This window comes from Haematobia irritans, chromosome 1 (assembly GCF_050003625.1).
Source record: "Haematobia irritans isolate KBUSLIRL chromosome 1, ASM5000362v1, whole genome shotgun sequence".
Taxonomy (NCBI): domain Eukaryota; kingdom Metazoa; phylum Arthropoda; class Insecta; order Diptera; family Muscidae; genus Haematobia; species Haematobia irritans.
Window position 1 is genome coordinate 118,034,064 of NC_134397.1, and position 21,048 is coordinate 118,055,111.

Sequence of the window (21,048 nt, forward strand, 5' to 3'; positions counted from 1 at the left end):
ATTGATATAAAAATGCTATTCATACTAAATTGACAATAATCTGTATATATACACGGTTGAAAAAGACTGTTTTTCATATGTTTGGCTATAAACATTGCATGTTTGAAACACAAATTTTTAAACACAATATTTTTGAGTGCAAGCATATAATGTTCATAAACTAGCATAACATGTTTGGGACATATATGTTAATATGTTAGAACATATTGTGTTTGGGACATAAAATGTTTGTAAATATAATATGCTTGGATGCAAACATATATTAATTTAGAAATAGCCTATAAACATATATGTGTTTAGTAGCTTGGAGCACTATTTAACAGGGAGCGATATTGAATTAAGTTGGTGGTTGTTGCTTGTTATTACAAAATTAACATTTTATTTTTCCTTGGGCAATTGATCAGCTACTTCTTTGATCCTTACAAACTGTGTGGTCCGCTGTTCGAATCCCCGTCCGGCAAAAGGTAAAATTAAAATAAAAAAATCATACAATTGAATAATTTTTCTACAATGTTTGTATTACAGAAAAAGGTGCTAAGAACTAAAAAATCTCGTGGAAGTGAGAAAGATGTCGGGGAATACACAATTGGGCAGAAACAAAATTTTGAGCATTCAGGTCGAAAACCTATGTTGTTAGCACCTATATAGGTAATATATTTATTTTCATAATTCATTATGATTGTAAATATATAAATAATTAAATAAAATTTTGAGCACAATATTGTTTGGGATAATTTTTTTTAAGCATATAATATTTTTGGGTGCAAAATGCTTCCAAACATATTATATGGTCACATAATAACATATTGTTTTTTGGAAGACAACATTATTGAATTTGGATGCAAAAATACAAAATGTTTGGAACTTAGACTACCCAAACATGTATTGTTTAGACCAATATGCTTTCAAACATATTATATATTGGTAGAGATCAAACATATAAATGTTTGGGCAATACCCAAAAATGTATATGCTTGAAGCAAAATATGTTTGGGAGTATATGTTACAGAAGCGATTTTTTGTGAGGGTGTAGTTATGTTATGGTCACATCATAGAAAAGAAAACTGCACAATTAAATTAAACGTGTTGATTTTCAATTCCATTTATTTTAAATAGAAATCCTTCAAGGCTAATGTATTTTAGATAGCACCAAACATAGATAATGTAAATCATTTCCCGAGTCAAATTTATCATTTATTTAGATTTTCCAAGTCAAAATTGGATTTTAAACGCAAATAATTAAAATTCAGTTTTGCACATCAGCTGATTATTTTCTTTCACGATGATCCTTGTGCCATTGATCTCAGCGTCGTCGCCATTTTTATAGTTTTGGAAGCTTTTACTTTCCTTGAATATATATCCATATTTTTCCCGCGTCAAATTAAATATTTTTTCTTGATTTTCCAACTTAGAATTGCGTCAGAAATAAAAATATTTTAAACAGAAAAAATTAAAATTCATTTTTTGTACATCAGCTGATTGTTTTCTATAGAAAACAATATATTGTGATATCTGCCTTTTATTACCGAGTATTGTAATTGGTACAAAAAGTAATCGTCGTCGTCGTCGCCACTCTACAGGAATGCCAAATGAATGGCGAGACGACTTAAAAGCGACAGACGACAAAAAGCAACGGCGAAGACGACTTCAGGAATAATTGTGAATATAATTAAATTACAGACATTAGGTAACTTTGTTTTCTTAACAAAACCAAAACAAAGTATGGAAATACCTACAAAACTCGAGTATTGAATTATATACGAAGTATACCTACAAGAGACGTGGAACAGTGATAGCCGTTCACCAACCAACGTACATACGTACAACGTCATACACAAATTCTATTCACCCGTTTATTTTTTTCTGCTGTACACTCCCAACGTTGGGAACGTTGTCGAATTTAAAATTGTATCCACGCCTTTATATTTTTTGGGGTTTTTAATAAATTTTACGGATTAAGTTATTGTGCTGTTCGTGTCAGTTTATTTTACTTCTATTTATGCTCTGGTCTGAAAAATATTTTTGCTTGTCGATTTTTTCCTGCTCCTTTTCATACAAAAAGTTACTTAGGGTACGGATACATGTGGAAACAGGAATTATCCCAGCGGCGGAAATCGCTCTTCATAAGGCCTTTTAAAAGGCATTTATTTGCAGACACAAGGCATTGACTTCCCATTACATATTCATTGTATTTTTACACAGGGTGTCATAGCCGACCAAGGGCTCCGACTTCAACTTACAGCATAAGGGCTAATATAAGGTCATTATTTTAAGGCCTTTCAGGAATTGCCTCAAATAAGTTATTTACAATGTGTGATAAAATAAGGCCTTTTATAATGTATACGTCAAAAGGCTTTATAAAGCATATATAAATAGAGACCTCTTAATAGGAGTTTAAAATAATGCCAATTTAATGCCTTTTTATGAAGGCTGTTTAAAAGGCCTTATTTACATACCTTCTATAGGACCTACTCCAAATTTCATATGTGAATAAGAAACCCAAGATTGGTGCAGAATTATTTTTATTTTACTTTGTACTATATAAAATTGTACTATAAAAAATAAATCACCTTCTTCATAGGAACTGATTTCGTATTGGACGTCTGATTTCCACATATTGAACAGAACATTGGCTTTCATGGTAGAAGTTGCCGCTAGGTTAGGTTAGGTTAGGTTATGTGGCAGCCCGATGTATCAGGCTCACTTAGACTATTCAGTCCATTGTGATACCACAGTGGTGAACTTCTCTCTTATCACTGAGTGCTGCCCGATTCCATGTTAAGCTTAATGACAAGGGACCTCCTTTTTATAGCCGAGTCCGAACGGCGTTCCACATTCCAGTGAAACCACTTAGAGAAGCTTTGAAACCCTCAGAAATGTCACCAGCATTACTGAGGTGGGATAATCCACCGCTGAAAAACTTTTTGGTGTTCGGTCGTAGCAGGAATCGAACCCACGACCTTGTGTATGCAAGGCGGGCATGCTAACCATTGCACCACGGTGGCTCCCTCCCGCTAAATAAATAAGTAAAATTATTATAAAATTATTATTATAATGTAATTCAATATAGTATAATATTCGTCAAAAAATATATACTTACCGCATATTTGACACTTCAGCTTCTTAAAAAAAAAAACAAACAAACACCGCGACTTGCTCCAACGAAATCACAAACCCGAATGAAGAAACACGTGTTGCTTTAAATTGTGCAAAATTATTTTTATTCTTAACTTTCGGTTACTTATAAACTTACGGCATAAGGGCTTATCAAAGGTCTCTTAGATTAAAGAAGTGCACATATGAGAATATGACTTGTTCTTTTTTTAAGCCGTTATATTGTTTGTGACTCATGGTCGCAAAACTTTTAAATTGGCTTACGGCATAAGGGCTTTTCAAAGGTCTCGTAAATTATAAGAGCTTGCTATGAGAATATGAGCTGCTTTTTAAAAATCGTTTTATTTTGCCTCGTTGCAAGAACACATTGTAATTTACAATACCAAACAAGGCCTATTAGGAGTTCTTTCAAATGTGTCTTTAACCACATGTCCCAGATAAGCCATTTCAAAAGGCCTCGACAAGTATGCTATGAGAAAAGGGATAGCGATCTTAGCAAATAAAGACCTTTTTTAAGGCCTGGTTTTTGCAATGAATGATGAATGTGTATCAACTTTTTTTGTAAAGAAGGAAGAGGTCTTGCAAAAGGGATTATTTTATAAGACCTAATCGTATGAGTATTGCCTCTAAAATAAGGGCTCCGTGAATGCTTTAAATCGAAAGTGCTCTCGATTTACGCCGCTGGGTACCTTTGGTCTCATACGTATATTAGAGACACTTACATATGTGAACGAACAAGTTCACATTACTTTTGAAATTGATATTATAAAATCGAAGACCATGCGAATACATTCACATATAGGTACATATTTATATTTGTAAGTACACTCTTAAAATATTTTCATAGATTAGACTATAAAGAAAAACTGTTAGAGATTACACAAACATACAAAATTGCCGTGAGTACAAAGTTTTCTTATCCTTAAAATACGATTGGAAATTGAAATTAGCATAGTCGATAATATTTTGAAAGAGGCCACAGGGTTCTTAGATTAGAAGATTCGACATACAAAAATATTCCATAGAAATATGATCAATTTGTCTTTAAAATTGGAAATAAACGTTTAACATTATTGAAATCGTCCTTACATTAGATGAATTTTTATAACTTAGCAACAAAGCTAAAACGTATTCAAAAATAGGCGATGTTTTTCAAGACTTTGTTTTAAAGGCGATTTTTACTTGAAATCTTGCCTAGTTTTTACATTCCAGCAAAAAAAAAATTGGAAGTTCTTCTAAAGGCACAACTTTAAAAGCATTTACACAAATGGCCTCCCAAAGATGTTCTTTAATTTAACTGCACAGGAAGTTAATTTGAGTCAATTTATTATAAATCGCTTTTTTCATATTTTTAATGGTAAATTTAAAATTTTATTGTTTCAAATAGGAAAAAAAGAGATTAGGAATTAATAAAATAGTGAAAATTATTTAAATTTTCCCAAAAAAAAAAATGCCAAATACCTTTTAGAAAAATTGCAAATTTTTGGAAATATGTAATGTCAAACGTTCCAGACAAGCGTTATAATGCGTAAAAATCATAAAACAAATTTTTATTCGTCTAAATATCATAAAATTTCTTAATTCACATCCAAAACACTGGATTCACATCACATCTTAAAAAGTGATGCAAATTCAGTGCAACGGCTGTTGAAATGGTGGACATCCGTCCTATGACAAGCCCATATTAAATTCATCGTTTCTGCGTCAATTTTGCACCACTTCCAGGATCCAAAAAGAACGTTTTCGCTACTTTTTGGCGACGCTTTTTTTGCTGCGATATTGTAGATATAGAATGTAGATTAGAATTTATGAAGGATATGTAAATATTAATTATATTAAATTTTTGCCAGTGTATATCAATCCACATGTAGTTGTGTAGCAACAACCACTGACTAGAGTATCCTCTTGTAGTTACGTTTACTTGTATGTACTGAAGGTATGTCTACGCGTATCTTTCTCTCTATATGGAGTTCTAAGCGAATAATATCAGCCAACGAAAGGTTGATTTCGTTTTTACAACTCTCTCATAAAAGTTGATTGAAAATGCTTATTAGATGCAAGATTAGATATCGTCGTCGTCATTTTCCAATATTGGTAGAAAAATATCAGTTGAAGTTTTACTTTTTCTGCTTCTTTTTACTTAAAAAAATGTTTTATCGTCAGCAAAAATAGCAATGCCGTGCACAATGGGTAACATTGTAAAACCAATACTCACCAATAGGCAAGATAACCACAATGCTGCAGCATATAATAGACCTTCGTCTTTACCAAAGTCATCTTGAATTGAAAGATTCACAACTATATACTTTATGGAAAACAATATTGAGCTTCTCAAAACCAGAAAAATGGGCTCATTAACATTCAGTAATATATATACCAAATATACAGACGGGCGGTTATCATCATCAAGCTTTCGAATTTGGAAATATTTGCACTGAAAAAATGTATGCCAATTTTACTTAGAATACAAGACGCATTTCTCCGATATGAAGTTTTTGTCCATGTCGAAAAGTCGATAAACTTTTAAACGAAGTCATTTTGTCCTTACAGTGAAGTGATTCGATTTAAAATTGAATATCCTTAAAATTTCATTTTACTAAAGTCAACTTGGTTTTAATACATCTAGGCTATAAAGCTAAACAGCATTTAAAAATGGGAAATCTTTTTGAACACTTCATTTTACAGACCTTATTTGAGCTGCGTTTACACATTGATATTACATATGTATGCCTTTTAGAATATATTCACACCTCAGAGAAACCACATAAATATTTGCATCATAGTCTATTTTGGTCCGCATTAAATATATAAAAAGTTTATTACGGGTCGACCAAACTCCAAAATGTTTTTCAGTAAAGGGTGATACGGTCAAAATTTGGTCAATATAAACTTGACGTATTTCTTTCAATTTTGCATTTAAAAAACCTGAACACCCCTCATTTTGAAGTTGTGTGTGTAGAATGTTGCTCCTATTTTGATTTTGGAATTCACTCTTCAGTTGTCAAAATGCCGTCCAAGCAAGAAGAGCAGCGTATCAAAATTTTGCTCGCGCATCGCGAAAATCCGAGCTACTCGCACGCAAAGCTGGCAAAATCGCTAAAAGTTGCCAAATCAACCGTTACAAATGTAATTAAAGTGTTTAGGGAACGTTTGTCGACAGCCACGAAGTCTGGATCGGGGGGAAATGGAAAACCGGAAGCCGCTGAGACGACAAAGAGAGTTGGTAGTTTCAAGCGAAACCCTAACCTCTCTCTCCGAGATGCCGCAAATAAGCTGGGTGTATCGTTTACAACCGTGCATCGAGCCAAAAAACGAGCCGGACTATCGACTTACAAGAAGGTAGTGACTCCAAATCGCGATGATAAACAAAATACGACGGCCAAAGCGCGATCCCGGAGGCTGTACATGACGATGCTGACGAAGTTTGACTGCGTGGTAATGGACGACGAAACCTACGTCAAAGCCGACTACAAGCAGCTTCCGGGGCAGGAGATTTATACGGCAAAAGGAAGGGGAAAGGTAGCAGATATTTTCAAGCACATAAAACTGTCAAAGTTCGCAAAGAAATATCGGGTTTGGCAAGCCATCTGTACCTGTGGCTTGAAAAGCAGCATTTTCATAGCTTCCGGGACTGTCGACCAAGAAATTTACGTGAAAGAGTGTTTGCATAAACGTCTGCTGCCTTTCCTGAAGAAACACGGTTGTTCCGTACTGTTTTGACCGGATTTGGCATCTTGCCATTACGGTAAAAAGGCCGCCAACAACGTGCAGGTGGTTTCCAAGGACAAGAACCCTCCCAACACGCCAGAGCTCCGCCCAATTGAGGAATACTGCGCTATTGTCAAGCGGAACCTAAAGAAGACCAAAAAAACTGCTAAGGACGAGCAGCAGTTCAAGGCAAACTGGCTTTCTGCGGCGAAGAAGGTGGACAAGGTGGCTGTACAAAATCTGATGGCAGGTGTCAAGCGTGAGGCCCGGCAATTCGGATTTGGAAAAGCGAAAGCCTAACTGAATATTTTTCCTGAATTTTATACTAATTGAACTTGAAAAAGAAATTTAATTTGATTTTTTAAATAAACGATTTCACCGATTTACACGCGTTTTCCCTTGACCAAATTTTGACCGTATCACCCTTTAATGTCGTTGAGATTTCTGTGTAAAAGTGGGATGCCGCACAGTGGTTCAAAATCGTTTTTTAATAATTCTGCAACTTTTGAACGGATAAAAATATCAACATAATTTTTGCTGTGTGTGATAGCGGAAGTGTTTTGCTCTAAGTTTGCTCTTTTGGGTCCCTAGTGAGTTCACGGGCTGACCTGTAGGCGTTGAAAGTTGGTCACCTCGGCGGTATGACATTTTGTTTTAGCAATTTTGAACCGATTTCAATTATTTTTTCTTTGCTGGGTAGAACTTGTAAAGCTCTACAAAAAAGTTAGTGTCCGTGTGCATATATATGTTACCATTCGCAAGGTATGGGCCCCACAATTTTACAAAATTTTGACAAAGTGGGGACAGAATTTTAAACCTAGAAGTTCTGTTTTTAAGCGGATTCATAATTTTTCTTCTTAACTGTATTCCCTACAAATCCTAGAGAAAAAACATTTGCACCAGGGATGGAAAATACACTTTTTAAGAAAGTACAAAAAAGGTATTTTTTTTTAACGAAAAAGTACTTTTCACCAGATTTCAACAAAATCTCCATTGGAAGATTATTGTCAAGAGCTCCTTTAAACTGAATTTTAAAGAAAATAAAATTTTGTTTGTCAACTCCTCAATTTAAAATATTTTTTTTAGTTTTATATCCGCTTACCGAAGTATTGTAATGACGGTTGCCTCAGTTGTACTTCATAAATTTTGACACAATTTTCTATAGAAATAAACTTTTAAATTTTGATAAAAATTTCTATAAAAATAAAATTTTGACAAAATTTCCTGTAGAAATAAAATTTTGATAAAATTTTCTATAGAAATAATATTTTGACGAAATTTTCTATAGAAATAAAATTTTGACAAAATTTTCTATAGAAATAAAATTTTGACAAAATTTTCTATATAAATAAAATTTTGACAAAATTTTCTATATAAATAAAATTTTGACAACATTTTCTATATAAATAAAATTTTGACAAAATATTCTATAGAAATAAAATTTTGCAAAAAAAATTTATAGAAATAAAATTTTGTAAAAAAAATTTATAGAAATAAAATTTTGCAAAAAAAATTTATAGAAATAAAATTTTGCAAAAAAAAAATGTATAGAAATAAAATTTTGAAAAATGTTTCTATAGAAAAAAAATTTTGCAAAAATTTCCTATAGAAATAAAATTTTACAAAATTTTCAATTGAAATAAAATTTTGACAAAATTTTCTATAGAAATAAAATTTTGCAAAAATTGTATATAGAAATAAAAATTTTGACAACATTTTCTACCGAAATAAAAAATCAATAATATAGAATCGAATTCTTTTTTCGACTAAAACATTCTTGAACTTCAATAAAATCCTGTTTTTGACTATGGCTTTTACAAAATCGAGATTTTCTTCCCGCATGAACTTGTCTATTTTGCCATATTTGTAAAAGACTATTAGCAAATAAAGTTGATAAAGACTTTCTCAAAATATTAAAATATTTTGTCAAAGCTATTGTACCATAAACCTGATATCGACTCAAAAATGTCTACAAAAAAGGTACTAAATCATTCGCGGAGGTACTACGGTACTGACCGGGGTGAAAAAGTATTGAAAAAAGTACTATAGTACTGCATCTTCTATCCCTGATGTGTACCCATGTGCTTTAGAGTAAAAGTTGTAAAGTCCACAAATTAGAATTTCAAAAAAATATCGAATTTTGATCATGTTTTTGGAAAAAAGCTACGCATGCCGAGTTTATTTGAAATCGGTTCAGATTTAGATATAGCCCCCATAAATATCTTACGCCCGATATGATCTTATATGGCTCCAGAAGCCAGAAGTACCTTGTCATTTAGTTATACCTACACCCTCAAAAAATTTGTCTCTGTAACATATACTCCCAAACATATTCTGCTTCAAGCATATTTATTTTCAGAATTTGTGCAAACAAAAAATTGTTTGTACTGTGAAAACATAATTTATGTTTCACCCTAAGCATATCTTTTTTAAGGCGCCGAATACACAGTTTAATGTGTACATTGGATAATGTTTAGATTTAAGCAATTAAAATTGTTTACGTTCATGAATCCAAGCTCATTGAGCAAAGTGTCACTCAAGCGAGCACCATTCTCATTTAAATTTGTCCAAGTGTTATGTTGATGTCTTTGGTTATCTATTCCCGTCACCATCTTTATCTTTTTTTCTCTATTGCGCTATCTGAAATTTCTGAATACGAATATATCTGTGCTAAGTTAAGTGAGATGCACTTATATGGCCCAGACGCCAGGGGTTTACTTTGAATTGCTTAAAATTTTGCAGAGTAGAGATAGAGAGGTTTAGTGCAAATGTTTGTTGCATTTTACTAAGTAGCGGACTAAATATAATAAATTGTTGGAAGGGCGTTTGAGAGATCTATCTTCTTATGTAATAAAAGAAACCAAATCCAAAAAAGAATTGAAAGTTTTTGGGGCACTGGACATTAAAATATAAAATTTTTTGGGAATTGAAAACGTGAATGTTTCGTTCTCACCACTGTGGTATCACAATGGACTGAATAGTATAAGTGAGTCTGAAATATCGGGCTGCCACTATACCTAACCTAACCTTTCTTTCTTTCTGGTCTAAATAGGTTAGCAGATAAGATGTATATGTCTCCTAACCATCCCATGAGTTTTTTTTTTTTTTTTGAAACCCGCATTATTAGAAAGTAAAAAGTATGTAGAATAATTCCGAAGTTTTCTTCCACTGTGCGACATTACTATAGCAATGTTCCGCTTGGTTAAATTCAGTTGTGGATCGAAGATGGCAACGATGCTGATAGAGTTGATTGGGTTTCTTTTCTGTAAGATGAAGTAGCATTGCATTAAGAGGGGAAGGAAAGCTGTGAGAGGAGTGGGAGATTTCACGCAAGAAATATTTGATTTAACTCAAATATAGCTGAACCAGCTAAGAAGACTAATGCTACACAAAAGAAGCAAAAAAAGCGATGCTTAAATCCCTCTATGGTTAAAGTATTGATTATTGATTCTGTTACTGATGAAGTCTTTCGTTACTTGTATGCCATTCTTATAGGGTTTTTTCATCCTCTTCGTTTTGTATTTTTTAACGAAAATTGGTTTGCTGCTGGCATAAAATTCTAACAACTTAACTACGTGAGTAAAATTCTCTACTAAAATGCGGGAAAAACTTTTCATTTTTTAATCAAATGATTAGAAAATTTTACTACTAAACCACGCAACTGCCTTTACAACCGTACAGCTGGTACAATTGCTTGGAGGTATAAAAGAATCAGCAAGCAACAAACGAAAATATCATCAAAAAATGCACTTAATTAAAAGTTAACAAATAAACTAAGAAAACCAAATCTTAGTTTCTATAGAAACATGGCACACCTATTTGTCGTGTAGGATTATCATTTAAGCTCATCATAAAATCTGGAAAACAAAAAAACTTTCTTATTTGTGACATTATTTTGGCAAAGTGAAGAAAATATTTACGAAGATGAAAAATGAGAGAAAAACTTCAATATTACACTCGACAAAAAATATGAAATAAAAAATGGAAGTCTAAAATCAAAGTCGTTGACTCTATTATATCCTGTATCATTCTGTGGTCTAAGGAAAAAAGAAAACTAAAACGAAAACAGCAATAAAAAAATTTTTAAATTTCAATCTAGCGTGGATATGAACCGGTACCGGTTGGCCTTTTAACTTCCAGGGAATTCCGCCTGGAAAATAAATCATCCCTAGGACCGCTTGAGGACTAGTCCCTGATCTGTATGGTCGAGCCCAAGTTCTGGTCAAAAGACACCGATCACTTCAATATGGGTTTGCCATTGATTGGATTAATTTCCTCTTTAGGACACGACTTGGACTCATTTACTTTTCGAGCTTTGCTTAGGATGGAAAGCTAAGGGAATGATGTGTCTGGGTAACTGGACATTTCCATAATCTTCGATATAGATCTGGCTAAGGGATATGACCCAATAAGGGTCTTAACTTTTTTATGGAGAAAACCTAGAAGATAAGTAGTAAAACACACACATATAAAATAAAATTTTAATTAGATTTGAGATTTTTTTAAATATATTTTTTTAAAACAAACCAAACAAAGCCAAATATTGAATCAGTTGAATTTGTAACGAAGTATTTTTATTCTAATCGACGTCGGTGATTGATATTATCATTACCATGAATGCAGCATATTTAATTAAAAATCAAAGGTTTCAATTAACTTTGTTATTGAAGTATAAAATATTTTTTTTTTTCTGTGTAGACTTCACAAAACTTTTTAAAATTTTTATGTTCTATATAAAAAGCCTGCTTTTGAACATTTGCTTTTTTCCGTTCCTTCTGATCCAACGAAAACAATCAAGTTTTAACAACCCTGCAGCACTTCATTAAAGTTTCATCAAATCCCAATCCTTGAAGCCAAATAGCAAACACCATACAAAATGTTAGCCCAAGTATTCAAAAGTCAAACTAAAATACAAACATTGTTATTTAGCTACGGAGAGAAAACACAAACAAAATGACCGAATATTTCCGCAAAATATGGCTTTCATAGTCCACGAAATGTTTCAATCAAAAAGACGAAAGTACAAAATTTATGCAATCAATCGCCAGTTTTTTTATATTGATTAAGTTTGGCCAAAATGTTCTCATGGTAAATTTAGAAGATGTGGTGTTGAAACATACAAGGAAAAGAAATTTACTCCCATAATGACATCGTAGACAAGCTTACTTTCCTTCGCAACGAAATTTTAGACAAACAAAATTCTATTTTATTGTAAAATATTTGCTTTAAGGGCAATCAAATCGGACTTTATAATGAATGATGCAACGATTGTCTCCAATTTGTTTTAGTTGATTTTAAAGAATTATTTTAAGATTGAGTGAAAGCTTTGTTTGCCTAAAATATCGTACCTCACAAAAGAATAGTTTCTTTTCCGTGTAGCAAGCAAAAGGGTAATATCATAATTTTCAGGTACTTTGGAGATAGATCACAATGCCAGCCAGAATATGAATTGCACGTCGTTATCAAATATTCGATGTATATTTCCCTTCGATGTCTAATAGGAAAAGTTGGTTTAACGAGTTTAAATATTTGCTACCTCCAAGGGCCTCCGGAAGTCAGGATGAAGTTACACATTCACACACCAAAAAATCATTAAAATTGAGCCAACGAAAAATTTTCATTAATAGAACGAAACATTTCATTAAGACAATGACAGTATTCGTTAATAGCACGAAACGTTTCGTTATTGAACTGGAAAGGTCATCACAATAACGAAATATTTCGTTATATTAACGAATTTGTATCATTGGCTCAATTTATTTAATGACGCTTTCGTTAATACAATGATTTTTTTTTACCAGTGCAATGGTAACATGCAGATATGGATATTCAAGGCTAGGCCGACTTTATCTCTTTCGGAATGAAGCGTATTTATCACTGTTCTATTTTATATTCCCTACATAGACAATCATTCATCACAAATTTTGGTCTTTCACAAATAACATTTTCTATTTCATTTAAGACAAATGTCCTAGTAAGTATCAAGAAAAGTACAAATCTGTCATCTTTATCAACCCTGTTTCACAATAGATGTTGCAATTTTCATTCTATTTTCATGAAATTTCGATTAGTTTAGTTTTTTTTTTCAGGAACAAATATTTTTCATATTCCTATGTGCCACGCAAGTTTACATCGCTTCTTTATTTGTCTATGATCCTAGGTATATTTTTACACATTTAGAGACAACTATTTAAGATCATAAAAATGTTTGAAGAACCATTTTTTCGAAAAACTGAAAATAAAAAAAATAGTCTAGGTATCATTCAATGTTATGGGCTACAAATTGACAACACATGGATGGAAGGAGTTAAATATACGAAGATTTATCCAAAAAGTTTTCAATCAAATGGATTACAGATTGGACATTAATGGGAATGTTTATTGTGTAAAAATACAAATGGTATATAATAAAATTAGCTTGTCTCCAAATTTCAACGAAATGTCCTATGCGAGCAAGGGAATTAAAAAGCCATTAAAACAGAAAATATCCCTAAAGTCATATAAACTACAGAGAATTTGTTCGGAAGAATTAAATGATTCTTTGGACTTTGGGTCCGACATCTTTAAAATGAATAAAGACTATTTATTATAACATTTTCGAGAAAATACATTTAGACCCTAAATAGTAAATGTAGTGGCCAGCAAAGCACTAACTAATTTTCAAAAGCTAAGACATAATTACATTGACTCTCTCGATGACGTTCTTCTGAGGACAACTACTTCTCGAGATGTTATTTATTATTATGAATAAAAAAATTAAAACGCAGGACCAATCTCACGAGTGGTGAATTTTTATTTAAATATTTTAAGTTTTTTTTTTAAATTTATACATAGTTTATATTTTGTTAGTTTCTGTATATACTTTTGTATCAATATAGCTTTCCATTTACATTCAACAAAATTTTGTTATTACCCTTAAAACATATTATATATTATTGTAAACTTTGACTGCTAGGGTCTTAAGTTTAGAAATTCCATATAAATGAGAAATCCAAATGGCACAACCTGTTTCAAATCCCTGCTGGGGTGCAATTGTCAATATTATATTCTTTGGTTTTCCAACTTGTTATAGATTTTCTAAGATGTTTCGAGACATTTAATTGACAGAAATATATATTTTCTTTTCAAACGACTATATAAGACATTTTCTAAAACTTATCTTAGAGCACTTCATCGAGAGTGGGTAAAATATATAGAGATCCCTGGATGCGCTCAAAAAGAAATGTTTATGGAACAAATTCCACGTTGTTTGCTTAGAATATGCTTTATAAATAAATACAATCATATTTCTAAAAAACAAAAATCCCACTTTAAATTGAATTTCTTCCATATCGTATACAATGTAAGTGCATCTGTTTTTCAAGCATTTCACATTTCTCCCTTGGGTGATTTGTTGCCGTGGTGCTCCTTGTTGTTGCATAGAAAATTTCACGTATAAAACTTTTATGTCAAAAGTTTTGTTGTTTGGAATTTGCAAATATTTTGTCGTTTTCTTCTTAGTGCTGCTTCGCTGAAAACAATAGCGAATTTTATGGCCTAAAGAGAACAAATTCTGTTAACTTATTTTTGCTATGGTGCTATATTAGATTTATAAGGATATGCTACTAGTTGTGTTTTTTTTAACTTTGCTTTTATTTTCAAGTTGCAATATTTCACCCTTGATAATAGTTTGTTTCTTTTGTTATTTTTTAGAAGTTTTTGATCAACATTGTAATTTTGGTAATAGTAATTTTTAATAGATTCTTATGGTTTGTGTTGCCAATTGTCCCAAAGTTTATCATGCATGTATAAATACCCACCATATAATTAAATAAAAATTTCTTTTTCTTTACAGACTTTTTACCCAGAAAAAAAAAGAAAATTTCAGTGGTCTACAATTTCATTTCGGGGGAAAGGACTTTTTTTGTGTACTCGTAATTTGAAGGCATTTGCTGCATATGAAATATGGTGAAAATGCGGTTATTATGGGATTAGGATATCGATCTATATAGGAGTTATTTTAAAACATGAACCGATATATATCAAATTTGACATATGTCTCTACACCCTCAAAAAAAATCACTTCTTTAACATATGTTCCAAACATATTTTGCAGGAAGCACATATATTATTGGATACTGCCGAAACATTAATATGTTTGTTTTATGTGAACATATTATATGTTTGGAAGCATTTTGAGCCCAAAAATTGTATATGCTTGGAAGAATTTTTCCCAAAGACGATTATGCTCATTGCCTAACATACTACTAATTTTCACTTACACGAAATATTTTAGTTCTTCACACCTTTTTCTGTAATACAAATAATGTTGAAGAAATTATTCACTTTTATAAATTTTTTAAATTTTACCTTTCGCCTGCACGGAGAATCGAACCGAGAACCATACAGTTTGTAAGCCAACACACTATCCACTGGACTACGTAGCTGTTATAGTCACCAGTAGATAATTATCGTTATAAGTTACATTTATATAGCATAGATTGCAGCGCCCACGAGCCCATGCAAACATAACATTACTTAACAGAAACATACATTTGTTTGCCACGTGGAGGAGTGGTTAGCATGTCTGCCTTGCATGCAAAGGGTCGTGGTTTCAATCCCTGCTCCGACCGAACACTTTTTTTTTAATTTACACATTTATATATATTTATTTATTTATATGTATACTATATTAATTTTTTATAATGAGACTTCGAAATGTGGGTTATTAAAGATTTGTAGTCAGTAAGAGTGCTTGATATAAACGAAATTGACTGATTTTTGGATAAAATATTATTTTTTTATTGCAAAAATAACAATTTTGTAACAAAAAACTGTTTTTGGTACAAAACTTTAAAATTTGGAGGGAATTCAAAAACTAGCAAAAGAGGAACGTGGAGCATTTAACAACATCGCTCTAAAATGCCTTTTATTTTTCTTTAATAATTCATTTTAAATTTTTAAATTGCTTTAGCTGCAAAACTCGAACTTAATTCCCGCTTTTATATTTGAAGGTGTCCCTCAACTCCTCGTGGACTACTTATTAATAAAAAGGAACTAAACTTTGTTTTTATACATTTTACTGTGTAATTTTTCACTATTTCCTCCTTATATCATTTTACTGTCCCAACTCTAAAAAGAGTATAGTGACCTTTCGTTATTTTTATGAAGACCCCTGATTTCTTTTAACGAACCAAGAAAAAATTGTGCCCATAATGCCAAAATGATAAACAAAACACATGTCCACACATACATAAAATACTGCTCTTAAGGCGAAAACATATGCTGTTTGTTTTTCAAATGTATATTCTCTTGGTTCCGAATGTCTATTCTCTTTATTCAAATTAAATAATATTTAGACTTAAGCATATCAAATTTTTGGCCTTATCATAAAACAGTTTTCCGAAACAACATACAAGCGGTTTTACAGAAATTGTTCTCTTTTGATTCTTTCGCTGTGTTATGTTGATATCTTTCGTCAACTCTCCCGGTTTCCATCTCTATTTTTTTCTCTATACTCTCTCTGTCGTTTTGAATAAAATGTCACAACATATGTATGTTTAGTCGAAATTTGTAAATTTATAAATGTTTGCATTCACACATATGATTTTTATGAAACATTCATGCCCCAAACATAATATATTCTAACATATTAACATAGATGTCCCAAATATTTAGTGTTAGTTAAGGAACATTACATGTTTGCACTTAAATATATTGTGTTTTAAAATTGTGCCCGAAACACATTTTGTTTATATCGGAACATATGAAAAACATATTTTTCTAACAGTGTACACTCAATAAAGTTAACCCTTATGTCCCACAAAATAGTTTTCTTAAAAATCTCTTAAATTTTTTACATTTTACCACGATTTTTTTCCTTCAAACTACCAAATTTTCTTCAACAATTAATACAAACTGTATTGTATCTAGTAATACTTATTTTTGTGATATCAGAGTTTGTAAAACAGTTTTGTTAAAATTTTCTAAAATTAACTGAAACTTTCTACAATTAACCAAAATTTTAATTTCTTCTGGGTTCAATGGCTATTAAGTGCAATATTCGGGTTTTGAGGTGATCATTGGTAGGCCATTATTTAAATTATTTTCAGATTTCTTAAATAGTGAAAACCTTTTTTTACGCTTTGAATACGAAAACGAAGTTTGTGTGAAAATATTATATGTTATGCTCACTGTGGAAACATGACCCATTACATTGTTTTGTTGTTTAATTATGATTCTGCATTGATTTTAATTTCAAGCCTAGTACTAAGATCACGTTTTCGCACGAAAAACTGCTATACTCCATATAAAAAACGTTAGCGCGGAATAAATGCGAAATATTTGTGTTGGGTATTTTCAGACACATATTTATACAACCCTGGATTTTTCGCACGAAAAAATAGGCAGGCATATTATTTCGCATAAATAAGTTAACAACCCTGGGTTTGAGACCCTATTTACAGAAATAGATGAAGATATTCGTTTTTCGCAGAAACAAACTTAGTACTATGCATCAGATGTAGAATTTATAAGAAATTTAAAATGTGTCACATTTCAATACATCACACAGCCACCACCAGAATTCGCCCTGATATCCAACCAATATGGCAATACAACAACAACATTTCTACAATTCATTATGGCAGACAAAGTAAGAGCGAGCCATGCTGTGTCAATGGGTATTTGCCGACGGCATGTGTTTATGCAGTGAACCAAATCTGATACAGAGATAAACACACTACCACCCCAACAACTACTCTTTCGAGTAGTTGTAGATGTGTAGTGCATGGGGCGTGGTTCGAAAGTTGTTGTTATTGCAAACTAGAAGAAAACGAACAATATATAGAAGAACAATTAGATATTAAACCAAAAACACATTTTTTTAACACAATATTTAAAATTATTATACAAACTTCAAAGTCAAATCATAAAGTCAAAACCGGTGAGAATAAGACAAAGATATAGAACGGACTCAAAAAAGTGAACCCTATATGACATTAAAGCCAATTTAATTCTATTTTAAAGATTTACTAAATTCGTGTCTCCAAGAGAATAATTCAGAATTTCTTAGTTTTTAAATAGTACCACTAAAGCGTCCATCTTTAAGTTTGTGCGGTCATTTTGGCAATTTTTGCACTCCAATTATTTCCTTAAAAATACGAAATTTTCTTTATCTGGTGAAAAAAATAATAATTTCCAATAGATTTTCTTTAATGGGTTGAAAAATATTTTTGTGAAAGCCTTGTTCTTTTGTTATGTATTTGTTTTTTTTTTTTTTGCTGCAAAAAAAAAACATTTTTATAAAATAAAAATTTTTATAAAGTAAAAATTTTCGTTACAGCAATTTATATTTTTCCAGTGAAAAATGCCTTTCTATTCCGTAATATTAATCGATTTTAACAATATCAAGCGATTTATTTTTTGTAAAATAAATATGGCAGGGTTTTGGGTATTTAATATAAATTAACACATATGCTGAAATGAGGCATTTGATGTATTGCAAAAACATGGAAATTTGAAATAAATTTAAAATAACGTATATCATTTCTGCTTTTTGTATTTATGCATATTCCAGGAAAAAGAGAATTCGAAGTTTTTCCCCTGTAAATACTTTTAAAAAGATTGCAAATATATTCATTATTTTCTCTTCTGCAGAATAATATCTATCAAGGTGATATAAAAATCATTTGAGTTGCACCGATTTGCAATAAGTTTATATTCTGAATTTCAGTGGATGTAATACTTAAAAGACTTGAAATTAAAAAAAGTCAAATTGTGACAATTCATTTCATGGCAAAAAGGGATTTGCAATCAAATATGTGATAGTACACAATTTTTTTTTTTCTGATTCAATCACGAAATTAATTGATCCAATTTATTTCAATTAAAATTTTAATTGAGTGTTTTTTTTTTTAATTTAATTGATACTTTAATTGGGACAATTTTCGTGAAATTTTTGTCAGTGTAGAGATAGAAATTGACAAAAAAGTTTAATTCTTATTCTTTTAGTTCATGGAAATTAATAAGTTTTAGTTAAATTTCCTCGAATATGAAGAAGTTTTCTCGACACTAAAACAAGTATTTGCAGCCGAAAGTTCGGTCAGACCGAATTTTATGTATCCTCCACAATGGATTGCGTACTATCAAAGACCTATCAACTAAAATCTGCAGCTTGTACCAAGTTTCAAGTGGATAGTTTCTTTCATTCGGAAGTTAGAACGATTTCAACAGACTGACGGACGGCCATGGATGCACTGAAAAAAAATGTGGTAAGGCGATTTTTTATAAGATTTTTCTGCCCAAAAGTCGAAATCATTATGTTCTTACACACAGACAAAAATATCACCAAAAAATTTCCAATTAAAATTTTAATTGATTTTGAAAAAATATTCAAATAAAAATTTAATTGGTTCAACAAAAATGTTAATTGAATCAAATATCAATCACAAAAATAATTGTATCAATTAATTTTTTAATTGGAACAATTAATCTTTTAATTTACTTTGACGATTGATGCTATCATTTCTGTGATTAAAGACATTTCAAATAAAAATTAATTGGATGAATTAATTTCGTGATTGAAGATAAAAAATATTTTTTCCTGTGTAGTTAAGTGATTCGACTTGAAAATCGGTCAAGGCCATTTGGCTTAGATAATTCCGAAAAGTTCTTCAAAAACAATGAAATCGCCTTAAAATTCGCTAATTTTTTGTGTCTTAAATACAAAGCTAAAATGTCTTTAACATAGTATAAATTCTGCATAAATTCGAATCTGAATCGATTCGAATCGATTGGAAATATAAGTTGTCGTTAAAACGTTTTTGATGAAATCTGACAGCACATGAAGAAAAAAAGGTGAAACAACGACTAAATAAAAATTTGTTTCTTAGTTAAATTTAAAAGATTGCCTTACTGTCTTAAATACAAAGCTAAAATGTCTTTAACATAGCATAATTTCTACATAAATTCGAATCTGAATCGATTCGAATCGATTGGACATATAAGTTGTCGTTAAAACGTTTTTGATGAAATCTGACAGCACATGAAGAAAAAAAGGTGAAACAACGACTAAATAAAAATTTGTTTCTTAGTTAAATTTAAAAGATTGCCTTACTTCAATTCTCCGCTTCATTGGCTTCTTTGGAATCAATACCAAAATCAAAGTCTTTGAAACCGGGCATGTTTTTTTCAATATAGATTGACTCAGAATTTCAATGGGCCGAAAAAAAAAACAAAATAATTTTTTTTTGTCAAACCTTGCTCCAAACAGAAACTCTGACTACTCCCTTTGGAAGGCAGTAAATCTAAAAAATAGACCAGCAGTACAAAAAGTAGCAATAATAAAACGGAATGGAAATTGGGCTAACAGCGGCATTGAACAATCAGATGAGTTCGCTCAAAACCAACAATCTACATTTTCAAATTATTCACAAATACCAAATAATGCAAATCAAAATTTTCACCAACAATCGATCCATGTCGAAATTCTTATTGATAATATTTCTTCAAACAACTCAGCAACAAATCTGGTGGTTTCGACCAACTAAAGGGTGATGTCCTTAAAAACTTACCTTATCAAGATTTCACGCGCTTGACCACAATAATGAACGCTGTTCTGAAATTGAAATATGTGCCTAGCTGCTGGAAAGTTGCAGAAATAGTCATAATACCCAAACCGGGCAATAACCCTCATGATCTCAACTCATATAGACCTATATCGCTTCTGCCAGTTATAGGGAAGCTCTTTGAAAAATTATTCCGTCAACGGCTGGAGTACTTTGTCCATTCGAGGGATATTATACCTGACCACCAATTTGGCTTTCGCAAACATCACTCGACAATCGAACAAGTACATAGGGTAACCGAAAATATCGATAAAGCCTTTGAACATAAGCAAGTGTGTTCCGCAGTGTTCTTGGACATTTCTCAGGCATTTGACGGTGTGTGGCATGAAGGTCTTATTAGCAAACTCGAGACGTTGCTTAAAAAAATTACTGCGAAATCTTAGGTTCATACCTCCGTAACCGCTTTTATAGAGTAAGTCATGACGATGTATTTACAAAACTCTACCCAATATATTCTGGGGTACCTCAAGGCAGCATTCTTGGCCCGTTATTATATATATTGTATACTTATGATATGTCTGTAACCGAAAGGTGCATCATAGGAACATTTGCCGATGATACGGTTTTAATGTCTTCGGGGAAAAATACGGATGAGTCCATAAGCCAACTCCAGGAAGGC